This window comes from Corvus moneduloides, chromosome 1 (genome assembly GCF_009650955.1).
Source record: "Corvus moneduloides isolate bCorMon1 chromosome 1, bCorMon1.pri, whole genome shotgun sequence".
Taxonomy (NCBI): domain Eukaryota; kingdom Metazoa; phylum Chordata; class Aves; order Passeriformes; family Corvidae; genus Corvus; species Corvus moneduloides.
In genome coordinates this window covers 67,483,289-67,496,375 of record NC_045476.1, presented here as the reverse complement: position 1 = coordinate 67,496,375, position 13,087 = coordinate 67,483,289, and the positions used below count along the sequence as shown (strand labels likewise).

General features: G+C 40.8%; 1 protein-coding gene across 11 annotated transcripts in view; it reads left to right on the top strand.

The window, feature by feature from the left end:
- The window catches only part of LOC116446410, a 300,266-nt gene that overhangs the window by 93,428 nt on the left and 193,751 nt on the right, over nucleotides 1-13,087 (top strand). For 2 of the 11 annotated variants that reach the window (XR_004241227.1, XR_004241226.1), the window contains one exon: nucleotides 2,150-2,262. The exons of the other annotated variants lie outside the window; for them this stretch is intronic. The gene's annotated coding sequence lies outside the window, so the exon portion shown is untranslated. Of the gene's footprint in view, nucleotides 1-2,149; nucleotides 2,263-13,087 lie in introns of those variants that run through there. 11 annotated transcript variants of the gene reach the window in all.

The following is a 13,087-nucleotide window of genomic DNA, read 5'->3' as shown; positions in this document are numbered from 1 at the left end:
CAAACCTGGCTGCTCATGGAAAGGATTTTAAGAGTGCCATTTAAAAAATTAGAGCTGCCATGTAAACTAGCAGGTTCAAACCATCTAGATCCAAAGGATTTGGGAAGATTATCTGAATGAATTTTAAACACAACTGGCCATTATATTGAATGAATTGTGAAACAAATAGTGAGTTGAGCAAGAGAAGCAGGAAAAAAAGGTCATCTGTTGTCCTCCCTCTCAAACAAGCAGAGAAAAGGCAACCAAACATCAAACTCGGTGAGCCTCAGTTTTTAGTCTCCATGTAAACACATACACCAGCTCTTTTCTAATATCCAACCTAACCCTCCCCTGACACAACTTCAGGCCATTCCCTCAGGTCCTGTCACTGGTCACCACAGAGAAGAGATCAGTATCTGCCCCTCCTCTTCCCCTCATGAGCAAGTTGCAGACTGCAATGAGGTCTCCCCTCAGTCTCCTCCAGGCTGAACAGACCAAGTGACCTCAGCCGCTCCTCACACAGATTCGCCTCAAGGCCCTTCACCATCCTCATGGCCCTCCTTAGGACACTCTCTAATAGTTTAGCATCTTTCTTACATTGTGGCACCCAAAACTGCCCCCAGCACTCAAGGTGAGCCTGCCCCAGTGCAGAGCAGAATGGGATCATCCTGTTCCTTGGCTGGCTGGTGATGCTGTGCCTGATGCCCCCCAGGACACACTTGGCCCTCCTGGCTGCCAGGGCACTGCTGACTCAGATTCAGCCTGCTCCCAGGGCACTCTCTGTGGCACTGCTTTTCAGCATCTCACCAGAACCCATCACTTTCACTTGTTGAACTTCACCCAGAGGGTGGTTGGGCACTGGAACAGGCTCCCCAGGGAAGTGGTCACAGCTCCAGCCTGACAGAGTTCAAGAAGCATTTTGGGCAGCACTCTCAGGCACCAGGTGCGACTCTTGGGGTGGTGCTGTGCAGGGCCAGGAGTTGGACTCGATGATCCTTGTGGGTCCCTTCCAACTCTGCATATTCTGTGATTCTGTGCATATGTGAATAAGAGAAACATGAACGAGAAACTGTTTATGTGGATAACAGAATCATGGGTCTTAAATAGTTTAGTTACATAAATGTGGAAGTTGGGCCAGAAAAACTGGAAAGCCTTATTTGGTCAAAATTATCACATTGATAGGAGGAGGAGATGGAAGTTCATGAGCTGTAACTTGATTTTGGGGGAGTAACATAATATTTTTTGTGAACTCTTACTTAAAATATCAGTTTAATTGAAGAGTTCATGGAAGTTGTCACACCGAAATTGAAAACTGGCAATATAATAAGAAAAAAATCCCTCTCAAACCCAGAAACAGATGGCAGTAACAATATACAAGGTTAGGGAACGATATCATAGGCAGTGCCCATCATGTTTTAATATAACTTAATGTAGGGATATAGCATGGAGATGAGTAGTAACAAACTCTAACCTCTCTTCTAATGAAGATTCTATTTTCTCCTGCACACAAGGAGACTCAGCTCTTCACAAACAACTTATCTTGCTGTGAGCAGGATCTGAGGCTATATGGTTTTAGCAGGGTATTGAGTTTTGTCAGAGGAGTGGCTGCACCATTGGTTTCAGGATGCTCTCTCTGAGGAGGGGTCCATTTTATGTGCGGGCATGTTAAAAGTATTACATTTTAAATGCCTTCTGCAAAACTTTGCTCAATCAGTGATGTGATACTGAAAATCTTTATTTTAAGAATTCTTCTCCACAAATAACAAGCTCAAGAAAGCTGAGTTTCTCCTTTAATTACTTCATATGATTGCCATGCTAGGTGTTTACATATGTAAGAAAATCCCCCAAAATACCAGGAGACTTCTGATAAAGTCCTGAGTATGTGGCAGTGCTGTCCTTCGACGCATCTTTTATCCCATGATGTACCTGTTAGAGTAGGAACTAAGTGACAAGGATGGATTTTTTTGACTTCCACCTTCTCAGGATATTAGTAGCCACAGGTAGGATCACCGTGATAGCAGGCAGTCATTGCTCTGCCGTGTCTTTAAAACCATCAGTCAAAATGTAGCCACGTTACCACTAGATACTGTCTTCCACAGTTGCCAAAACTTTTTTTACTCGTCTTTGCTTGCATGTAAGTGACAGCAAACTTCTCTCTTATGGTTCACAGTGAGAAGAAGACACTCTGCTCTGCAAAATAGAGAAGATTCATTGGGTTTGCTGGTGGTTCTGTCCCTTGTTTTCTGGAGAAACTTGGTCAAAATGGGGACCAATGATTGACTTTCCATAGTTTCTTTAATTGTGGACCAAGGAAATGCTGGATGCGTGCTTCCATTTTTATATTGTTTCTTGGGAACTTTGAGTTCACTTAGATGATGGAGATACAGAAATCTGGAAGTCTGTGCTACCTGGGGAGATGCTGTTTGTTAAAGATAAACAGTGACAGTAGAAAGCATTGTAATAACTCTCTGGCTCTCAAACACATCTTTGACTATAAACTAGTTCCTAGGTCTAATAGCAAAACCCACCTGCCTTTTCTTACTCTAATGCCTACATTCTTAACAGACTGCTTTAGTGCAGCCCCTGGAAACTCAAAGCCACTGTAATACTATTACAACCTTAGGCAGGACCCTCAACAAGGCACAGATTGGAGAAGAGAATATACCTACACAATAATTTAAAAGCCAGTTCTCTCCAAAAGCTAACAAAACCCATGTTATATTTGAAAGTAGCTAGAAAAAAATTGTTGCCCAGAGAGGACTAAATGGAATCATCAAATACCATTAAAAAACCTCCCAACAAAACAAACACACACTCCTCCCAGATAAACATTCTGCAGTCAGTGTCCCCAGTAAAAAGGAAGAGACCAGGAGTTTTAAAGTAATAGGAGGCACAGAAAGAAATAATCTGCTAGCTAGATGTTTTGACTTCTGCCAATAAACTTTAAAGTGCTGTTTGCAAATGCCCCAAGCCTTGGCTGTCTGGTATGCAGGGAATACCCCTGATTATATGGGAAGGGGGGGTGACTCCTTCCCATTTTTTAGGCGGAAGGATCCTGAATTTTCAGTTGCCAAATACATCATGTCACTGGGTGATCTGCTAAACTTTTTTTCTGTAATAGCATACACTATGAATTTCCTGCAACCTTGCCATTTAATAGCCTTAGAACTTAAAATGCCATCACAAAATTAAACAAAATGTCAGGAGCACTACTCTTTCTTCTCCCTCCTTCCCCATAAGCCTTGAAAGGGTGACCTGCCATTGCTGTGAAAGTATGATGAAAAATACGGGATAATCTGTTGCGATATTGAAGTATTTACTATTAAATGCGACTCAAAGATCCTCAGGCTCAAAGGTTTCATTGCGAAGTTGTGTCTTTACCTTGCTTTACTTATTGTTGCATTATAAACTACTCTACACGTGGCACACCACCACCCCCAAGACTTTTTGAGTAAAAGCAACTTCACAGGGATTATCGGCTGTCTTATACTTACATTGAATGTTCTGTGTGTTTATTTAAGAATCACAATCTCTTATCATAGGAATGCTATTATGGAAGAGTGTGTTAGAATAGTTGCTGAGCACCCAAGAACTGTTGAGACAATCTTGCCTGAATTTTTAATTTCTCTATTTTCAGTATATTCTGTTAGAGAAAGAAGTTGCTGCTGCTACCTAAACAGAGAATAGCTTGTTGATGTTGATGATCTCTTATAGCATAGACTATAAACAGAAAGAAATCTGAAATAGAAATCTTCTGACTGCATAATCCAAGAAATAACCAATGTCTAGTTACAATAACTGCTGAGGCTCCTATTTTAGGGCTCTTGTGGCTGTGGTGGTATATTGTTATTTTGCCTTAGTACATTATTTTAGAGATGCCTGTCTGCAGCTCTGCAGAAGTGGAAGGCTGTTTTATGTAAGCCAACACTGCTTTATTGTCCATTGCTCTTGCTTGGGTTCAGTCTTTGAACTTACCTCATCTCCTTTGTGTTCAATACCACCAAATGCAAAGGTAACAGGGTCGATCTGCAGTGTCAGGTACCTCTGTTGCTAGAGGAGGTAAAAAACTGAGGATTGCAGGATGTGAAGGAGCTTCTTCCTCACAAAACTTGCTTACCAGAAATACCTTCATGGAGATCTTTAAAAGATGTGTAGATGTGACACTTACGGATGTAGTTTAGGGGTGGACTTGGCAGTCCCTGGCTAATGGTTGGACTCTATGGTTTTAAAGACCATATCATTTAAACCTAAATTATTGATTCTGAACTTCTGGATCCAAATGTCCTTAAAAATGCAGGAAGATGCTGACGGTGTGCAGCAGTGTTCACTGGTAGTGAAGTTAGTAGTCCCTAACTTCTGCAATCCTGCATTCATCTTGTTGGATAAATAATCAGTTAAGATTGTGGTTGGCATAATTGCTGTTACCTTCTGCATGCTGTTGTCATTACAGTAAGCTCTGCCTTTGCTGTGTGCCTCATGTCAGCTCAGGATCAGAGCAGAGCTAAACTCAGGTGACCAAAATGGTAAAATGTTGACGTATTTTGCCCTTCACTTCCCCTGGGGAGACTCTTTTCAGCTGGAAAATCCTCCTGTGAAACTTCTCCTTCGTCTCAGTTGCTCCCAGCTCAGCACAGTAAACCCAAACTGGTGTTTTTAAGTTCAGAGCAGCATTCTGTTGAGGCTAACCCAGCCTCCTGCTGGGTGGTCAGCTGCCGGGAGCAAGGATGGGCAGTGTCAAGGGAATAACTGCGGCATCTCCTGCACTGGTACTGCCTGCGTTCGGCTGTGACTGTCTCCAGCAGTTCATCACAGGAATACAATATTCTGAAACTTGTTAGCTGTCCCGAAAGAAGAGAACACAAACAAATCACAGCTGCACAGCATGTTTGGAAAATCGTGGAAGTGCCAGCACTTCAGGACTACAATTTTTTTTTCTTTCATTCAATTTTAATTTTTTTTCCAAGGCATCTTAGAAAATACTGATTTAGGGGTGAGCAAACAGGTTTGACTGAAATAAGAAGTAAGCCATGCTTTTCACATTTTTTAAGCTGACTGAGATTTATGCTTTTGGGGTTTGTTGTCTTTGAATAGTTGGATATGGGAATTGAAATTTTCTTTCTCATTCTTTCTGAAATACTTCAACATTTTCCTTTTATTTCTTATTTCTCAATAGTCTTGAGCTAGATTGTTTGTTCCAATTTTCTGGTGTAGTTCAGAAGCAGTTCAGATTGTTCTCCTGGTTTTAATTACTTTATAAAGTTTTGTGAACTATAGATTTCCTTATTTGGCTTTAGAATAGGTGATTTTTGGTCAGATAACACAATTCAGGAATAGATAATAAACACAAGGTATCCCATTGGTACCAGGATTTCCTACTTACTCTGTTTAATTTAGTGCTTTTTATTTGCATAGGCAAAGTGTTAGAAATCAATTTACTGGTTAAACTTACAGAAGAACTTTAAAATATTCTTTTTTTAGTTTCTTATAGAAAGATAATGTATGTTGCATTAATTCAATAGGTTAAATCATGAACCTGAAGTGATACAAAGTACCGTTGAGTTAAAAAGTTACTGTTTAAGGAATGGAAAGAAGGGAAAGAGAGGATTTATCTTTCCCTTAATATAATTTACTAGGTCAGTTATTTCTTTCTCTCTCAGTATATATGAAACCTGTTCAATTGGTGGGGTAAAGCATAATTTTTATAAAATTATCGTCTCTGTCTGTAAAGTTATATCCTGGCTTTGTTCCATTTATGTTTTCTCATCTGTTGAGTCTGCTGAGCACAGACAAATAAAGGCGAGACATGGAGCCTCTACTTGCAGTAACTCTGTCAGTGCAGGTCACTTGCTTATTCTGTATTTATCTGTTCATTTCTTCTAGACCTCATTAATCTGTCAGCATGACACAATCCTTCCAGTGAGATTGTGCCAAATGTTACAGTAGCACACCAGCAGAAACCTGCATGCCATTTTTTTTTCCAGTGATTAAATAAGATCATTTTCCTGTCATGTAGTATGCCCAGTACACTTGAGATTCACCAGTGTTTTGGTTTTTAAGAGGAAATGGCATAGCCATTCCACAGTGTACTGACTGAAAACTTAATTCAGGCTTTATGTACTGCCTGACCCTCTACCCTGCAGCCCTTTGCTCTTAAGCAGGAGCGTAGTAGTGGTGAGAGCACGGGATAAGCCTGACTGGGAGGGAGAGCTCAGCACACGGGACTCCAGTGGTATTTAAGACTGAGCTTCAGAGCTGCTCAAGAATTACTGCTGCTTATGGCTGTTTGGCCTGGCGGATTGTCAGAGCTATTAACCGCATATAACGTGTCCTTAAATAAAATGCAGTGGCTAGGGAGGAGGGGAGGGAAGGGGCTTTTTTCCATTTCTTAAAATAATGCCTCATTATCTTAGCCTGTGGAAAGAGAAGAGGCTTCTGCTTCAAGTGTAGTGCTTCCATAATTCTGGGTGATGTATAAAAATAGCTGTGGATGTGGAGCATCCAGGGGAACCTCAGGATCCACTCCTGGCTTCTTGAAGTTTTCAGAGCTTCATAATACTGCACAAGGAGCTTGCTTTGTGCTGGCCTTTGCAGCCATGTCCCTGGTCTGGATTTCTTCAGGTCATACTGTTTTGTTTTTTTTTTCTTTCCTAATTCCTATGTATGTGTTGTTCTTTTGTTCATATGCTGTTTATTAAAAACAAAACAAAAAAAATCCCTCTTCCTGTGCTGCATGAAATACTATGCTTACCTGTAAGCATCTGGAGCTTCAGTTTCATATGCTGTATTCTTGGTGAGCATATGTTCAGAAATGACTCCTGCAGAGTTTTTTGACTGTTTGTGAATCTCTCCATCTTGCTTTGAAAGCACCCTAGCATCACTTATATAGTCGTTTTGGATGGCAGTGACATTTATTAATGCAGAATCTGAAATACAAGCAATATTTTGTTGCAATTGAGATAGGCAGATCAAAGAAGTCCTTTATTAATGTCAGGATTTACCCCAAAACAAACAGCTGTTTGACTTCAGCTGAAAGTGTGAAATGTTTTGGTCACCCCTTTCCTGGCATTGACAGAATTTTTGGACTTCTGCCAAAGAAATAGAGTACAATTTGAATGTATGAAGGAGGATACAGAAAAAACCCCACCAACCAACCAACAAAACCAGCCCAGCAAAACCAAAGTAGGCTTTTATGAGTCTGATTCTTTGCTCCTTATGCTGATTTTGTTAGGTTTATATTAAAAATACTTTTTTTTCCCCCTCTTCTCTTTTCCATTTCTGTGGTTCTGTCTGCTTGCTCTGCTGTCTCCCAGGAGTGCTCTTGTTCTCTTGTGCACTTTTTTCTTTCATTAACATGGATTTTCTTTTCCACTTTCTGCTCACAATTACAATTCCTAGCTGTTTTAAAATCCCTTTTTCTTTTCCTTGTTTCTCCACACCTGCTACTTCTTACATTCTTCAAGTTGTATATTCATTCTTCTTTCTGTCCTCTGCTCATATGCCTTGGTTAGGTTCTCCTCTTCACTGTACTTTTCCAAAATAGTCAACCTGCTAAAAAAACCAAACCAAAACAACACCCAAACCTGGGGCACATCCTACTGATCAGGTACTTCAGGTTCTTGACAAAGTGGGAATGGTGAGCATATGTAGAGCCTTTGACTTCAAACTTGAGTGAATACAATTACAGAAATCTTTTTTGTCAGACTTCTAAATGCACAAAATCTTAAGCCCCTCGGAATAGTTTAACAGCAGAGAATCAATGTATTAGAGGGGTGTCACCTGTGCTGTTAGCTATAGCTGTTACTGTGTCAGCATTTCCATTATAAATTTTGGCTTTCAAGGGTTTATAACTTCACCATTAAAATTCATTGCTGACTGAAACTTGGCATCCAAGGACTAAGCCTGGAGCAAACTCCACCTTCCCCCTCGAAAGTAACTTTCGGTCCAAAGGAATGCGATGAAAACCATTAGTCTAATGATAGAAAGGCAACACTATTGATATCAAAAAAATACTTAACTTACTTATGTTTCAGCCTTCATTGTGGACTTCAGGTATTTTGGAATAGGAGATGTAATTAACTAATAAAAATATTAAGAAAACAAAACACCTCCTTGATAATGCTGTCATGATATCTCTGGGAATACATTTCAGTAGTTACTTATTTCACAGCTTTATGGCTACAAAATAAAAATTTTATACATTAAGCCAACTGAATGTGCGTCATCATATACCTTAAGAAAAATGAAAGAACAGTGTTATAAAAATAAGGAGGCTGAATAGACCAGGCTCTTGGGTGCAGGAGGCTGGATGATTCAAACCTGCTTCAGCTGGACGAAGGAGGATGGAGTGTCCCTGGCAGAGCTGCAGGCAGGGGGGATCTCTGCTCTCCCTGAAGAGGTGTTTTCAGCTGGTGACCTGTGCCAGACAGGCTGCCTTGCTCATCTGTCATTGCAGGGGAGATGCCTCATTTCTGGGCACATGAAGTTGAGACAAGCAGGATCCTGTTCTTAATGAGGTAATTTAGGTCACCCTGCAACTACCTGATGTGGGGCAAATTTCTTGCATAGAGTTGCCCATGGGCAAGTATCTGTCCTCACAGCCTGCTGTCAGAACACTTGGTATTATTTGGAACCTTCTCTTGTTGTCCTTGCAAGGAAGCCTTAATGGGAAGATAACCCTTTCCTCCTCCTAAAAGTAGATAGCAGGATTCATGCTGCTGCTGTGTTTGGGAGTTAAACACGCAGCTGCTTTTGAGTAAGCTTCTGTCTGTGGGGCTTTTCTTGCATATCTTGCCAACTCTGATGCCACTTGTGAAGTGAAAAATGCAAACATCAATAGTGTTGGGAAGGAAAAAGATTTAGGAAAAAAAAGTGTTTAGTTACAAAAGCAAGTATTTTGATTATAGTAATTTGCCTTTAAAGATGTACTACATAATGCTCCATCTTGGAATTTTAGAGGGTCAAATATTTGGTACCCAACCCATTTAAAGTTGATTACGTATACAAAGTGTTGATTTCAATGGCTACAGAGAGGAAAACTGACCAGCACAATTTCCAGTGTTTCCTCTTACACCATTGAATTCTAGTAACTAACATACAACAGGAAATTTGTATTTTGAGTCTGAAGATGACTGGCTTATGAGAATGAACTGTGTTAGAAGTGATTTTGTCAATAGTTTGTCTCTTGACCTTTTGGTGGCTTTTGTTTTCTGGTGGAAAGGGGTTTATAGGATGAAAATCTAGTGCTTGCTTTATGAGAAGCCAGCTGTGTGAATGCCAGTCACACAAACCCAGTAGGGCCAGCCACCGAGTCACTTATTCCAGCTCCACCAGGCTGAAGGCAGGGCGAGTGGGATGGCTGGTGACTCACCCGGGCAGCAGGGGAGGGATGGGGAGGTTCATTGCATCTGCTCTTGTCTGTCTGAGCCCAGAGGGAATGGTCGGAGGCTTCCCTCCTCCTCTGGAGTGTCTGCCCACACAACGCTGCTGGTTTTTGGGTGCCTTGTGTGGCTGCCATGCAGTGAGCCAGCCGAGGAGCCACATGAGGAGGGGGTGTGTGTCACTGCTTTTTGGCAAGGCAGTGCCAGAGCATGCATGTGCTGCTGAACTTCTGGCATGGTGGAGAGGTTTTGGCGGCTGGTGCGCCTCCAGAGGGGCTTGCCAGCACTTGTTCAGTAGCTGTCCTTCGGGGACCGGTTATGAATAAACAGCTGGATAAATTGCTTTTTTTTTTTCCTGTCTCTGAACACTGATACTGTAACACACACCCTCAGATTGGCCTAGCTAATATTAGAAAATGATTGGGTAAAAGGATGAGATTTACTAGTGCTTTTTGAAATGAACTGAGACATATTTTTGTAAGAATGGAAATTGCTTTCCTACTGTTCATATTGTTTTCTGTTTTAGAGTGGGTGTCTGTGATATAACCCAGAACTACTTCTCTCATGCGGTCTTGCTGTTCTTTCTCCTCCAACACAGCAAGTGTTGGAAGAGCTGCATTGGTTTCTTTGTGGGATGTGTGCATGTGAGAGCAGGAGAAAGCAGGTTTGCCAGCAGAATCTTACTTTATCACATGATTTAAATCAGAGGCGTTTTTAATAAGAGTTTATAGAAGCTGGTTCAAATCATTACAAATAAAAGAACTGAGATTCTGCTGTGGTAGTATAACTTAAAATAATAATGACCACGATTCTTTATTCTTTCCAGTGTCAGAGCAACTGTGCAGCCGCATGGCCAGGCTTCCTGTCTCTTCTGAAGGCTTGTTCAGGAAATGGCAAAATGCACAGAAAGGGTCTTTGTCATTGAAAAAGTTTGTTATTGTGCAGTTGAAGTGCAGCTGTTACATATTTCCTTACTTAAATTTGGACCCTTCCTGAAGTTTCAGTCCTCTAATTATTCTGCCCAGGTCACTGGTCTATAGTGTCTATATTTAGCATATTGCAAAAGTTTTCTGGTCATCCAAAGAATGAAAAGCCTTTCTGTGAAAACCTGCTCCGTCTACATTAACTACGGATTTTCTGTTTGACTAAATAGTATGAAATGTGAATACTGGAGGGTTTTACAGAGAAGTTTTAATGCATAAGCTACATCACTGTTTTAATATTTTGCAGATTTCTGCAGGTTATGAGATCTATAGCACATGTACTCCCTCTCTCTCTCAAAGAATTACCAAAACAAACCAACCCTAAAACTAACCCCCCCCAAAAAAACCAACCCAAAACCAACACCAAATCAAAAAACCCCCAGAAACACTAGAAACAAAATGTCCCCCTCCCCCTGAAAGTCAGGGAAACCAGGCCCTATTTATTGGGGATTGTTTTTATCTAAAAGCTGTAATGACTGTATTTGCCAGAAGTCCTGCCCTTCAGCTACTGCAGTATATTTCATCATTAGAAAATAGTAGTCCAAATGTTCTAGCCTAAATTTACTTAATTTGCTTCCGTAATTCACAAATGCATTTGTGAATGTTTCAGCAGTTCTGGAAGAGACACAAGTTAGAGGGGATGAATGCAGGACTGTGGCCTTTTGGTGGAAGTTGTTCTGATCAGTAAGGCAGGGAATGAATGGTAAGTATGTTTGTCATTTTCCTTGTTTTAAGGTCTTACCTTTCTGTTCCCCTCTAAGAGTTATAAGAACAATGTTCTTGCTATTCACTTTTCAGATAGTGGTATTTGCAGATGACTTTATAAGAAAGCTTTGAACTCACATAATGAGACTTTGAACAGACATAATGATAAATTCTATGTGAAGAACATTGTGAGATTTTATGTACCAACATTTATAAGGTAGTATAAAATATGGAGAATTATAAAACATTGAGGTAAAAGGCATTGGTCTTTAAATTGTTTTTAGCTGTAAGTGCATACTAAACACAGTTCTGATCACTGACTGTTTTTTTTTCCTTTTAGGAAAACACAGAAGCTGGATAGTTATTTTTTAACCAGTTTTTATATATATGGTTATTTTTTAACCAGTTTTTATATTTCCATGGTTAAGTTTTAGAATTTTGGATATTTTGGAGAACAAGAATAGAAAAGTGCTGTGAATGTGGTGAAAATAGTATCTCTGAATAACTTTCTCTAATTGATATTATAAATCATCTTGATTGTTCAGGTTTAGCCCCCCTGTATGAGTGGACCTTGTTGGTTATGCAGCTTCCTGGAGATGAGCTGTCAACTTCTGAGAAAGTACTTATATCCTTTGGAAGCACAGGCTTGGAAAGCAGGCTTTTACTGTATTTCCTTCCGTGTGCTGTTAGAAACTAATTCCCTTCTTGCGGCAAATTTCCGTGTTATCTAAAATCTCCCTCATGGGGTTTAGGCTGTAACTCTAGGCCCTACTGCCTGATACGCATTTTTCTTTTTTCTGCCCTCGAGCTTTGTTTTAAATGCATCCCAGTTTATTCTGTAATACTCTGTGTATGGTGCTGAGTGGCTGTCTGAGCTGTGGACACAGGTAGAGTTCCTGTACCTTCATCCATGAATCGTTCCCACAAAGAATATAAAGAGAGAGCCTGGTAGGAGACTGGAATTTCCCTTCCTGCAGCAATAAAGCTATCTTGATGGGCTATAATGTGGGCTCCTGGACTAGGAGAGAATGTCCTGGAGGAAAGAAGGCAATTATATCTTTGGCACTAATATATATTTTAATCATGATATGATGCAGTTCAGTTGTATTTGGTTATAATGCGGTGCTATTTACATGTAATGGATATACGTATTATCACAGCCGGGGAATAGGCATAGCTGAACAAAATGTAGTTAAATGGCAGAGCCAGCTCACTAGGCTTTTGCTCTGAGCAATATAGTACGAGTAAAATGAGCTGGGTTTGATTAAGTGGCACAGGAATAAAGTACTGGCCAATAAAAATGGTGGTTTTGTGTTGTGTGTTCTGCCTTTTAAGTCAGCTCATTAGCTTTATATTTATATGGCACCCTCTGCTCTTTGAGCCATGTTAATTATAAGGTGGTGCATAACATAATCGGAATGCTTATATATGGATTTTGCATGAATGGTGAAACAGTATGTTTCAAAGTACCTGTATGAGATACATTTGAAGTTAGCTTTGACCATTTCTTTTTTCCTTTGTAAATTTGCTAAATCTGTTGGTGAAAATGGGACACCAGTCTGAGAGATGCCAGTTCACCTCAAAGCCAGTGTCCTGAACTCAGCCTCATGTTTGCTTCCAGCTACAGCTGCTTCCTCAGAAACCCTGTTCTTGTGGTAAAGGTTTGAAAATTGGAAAAGGAGTCTATTGCTAGGCTTGCGTACGCCCAGAGTGTGTGTGTGCGTGCCTAGGCACACACCTTCACACACACATGCCTCCAGGTGGTCAGTTCATGGGCATGGTTATGGGAAAGGAGAATGGCAAGTTGGTTTTGGTGTTGCTTGGCACCAAGAGAGACTTCACAAATTTTTCTTTTGCAAGGAACACCATTTCCAGTCAGCGAAGGAAAACCCCTGCATCACCCCTGCTATGTGATGGCTTTGCCAAAGCAGCAAGCTGCCAAAGGTCCAGCCTTCAGCAGCACCCAGCTCGGGAGCACAGAGACTCTGGCAATTACAGATGTGCAGGTTGTTGGCCTTTGCTGTGCCCCCAGGGCCAGCTGTC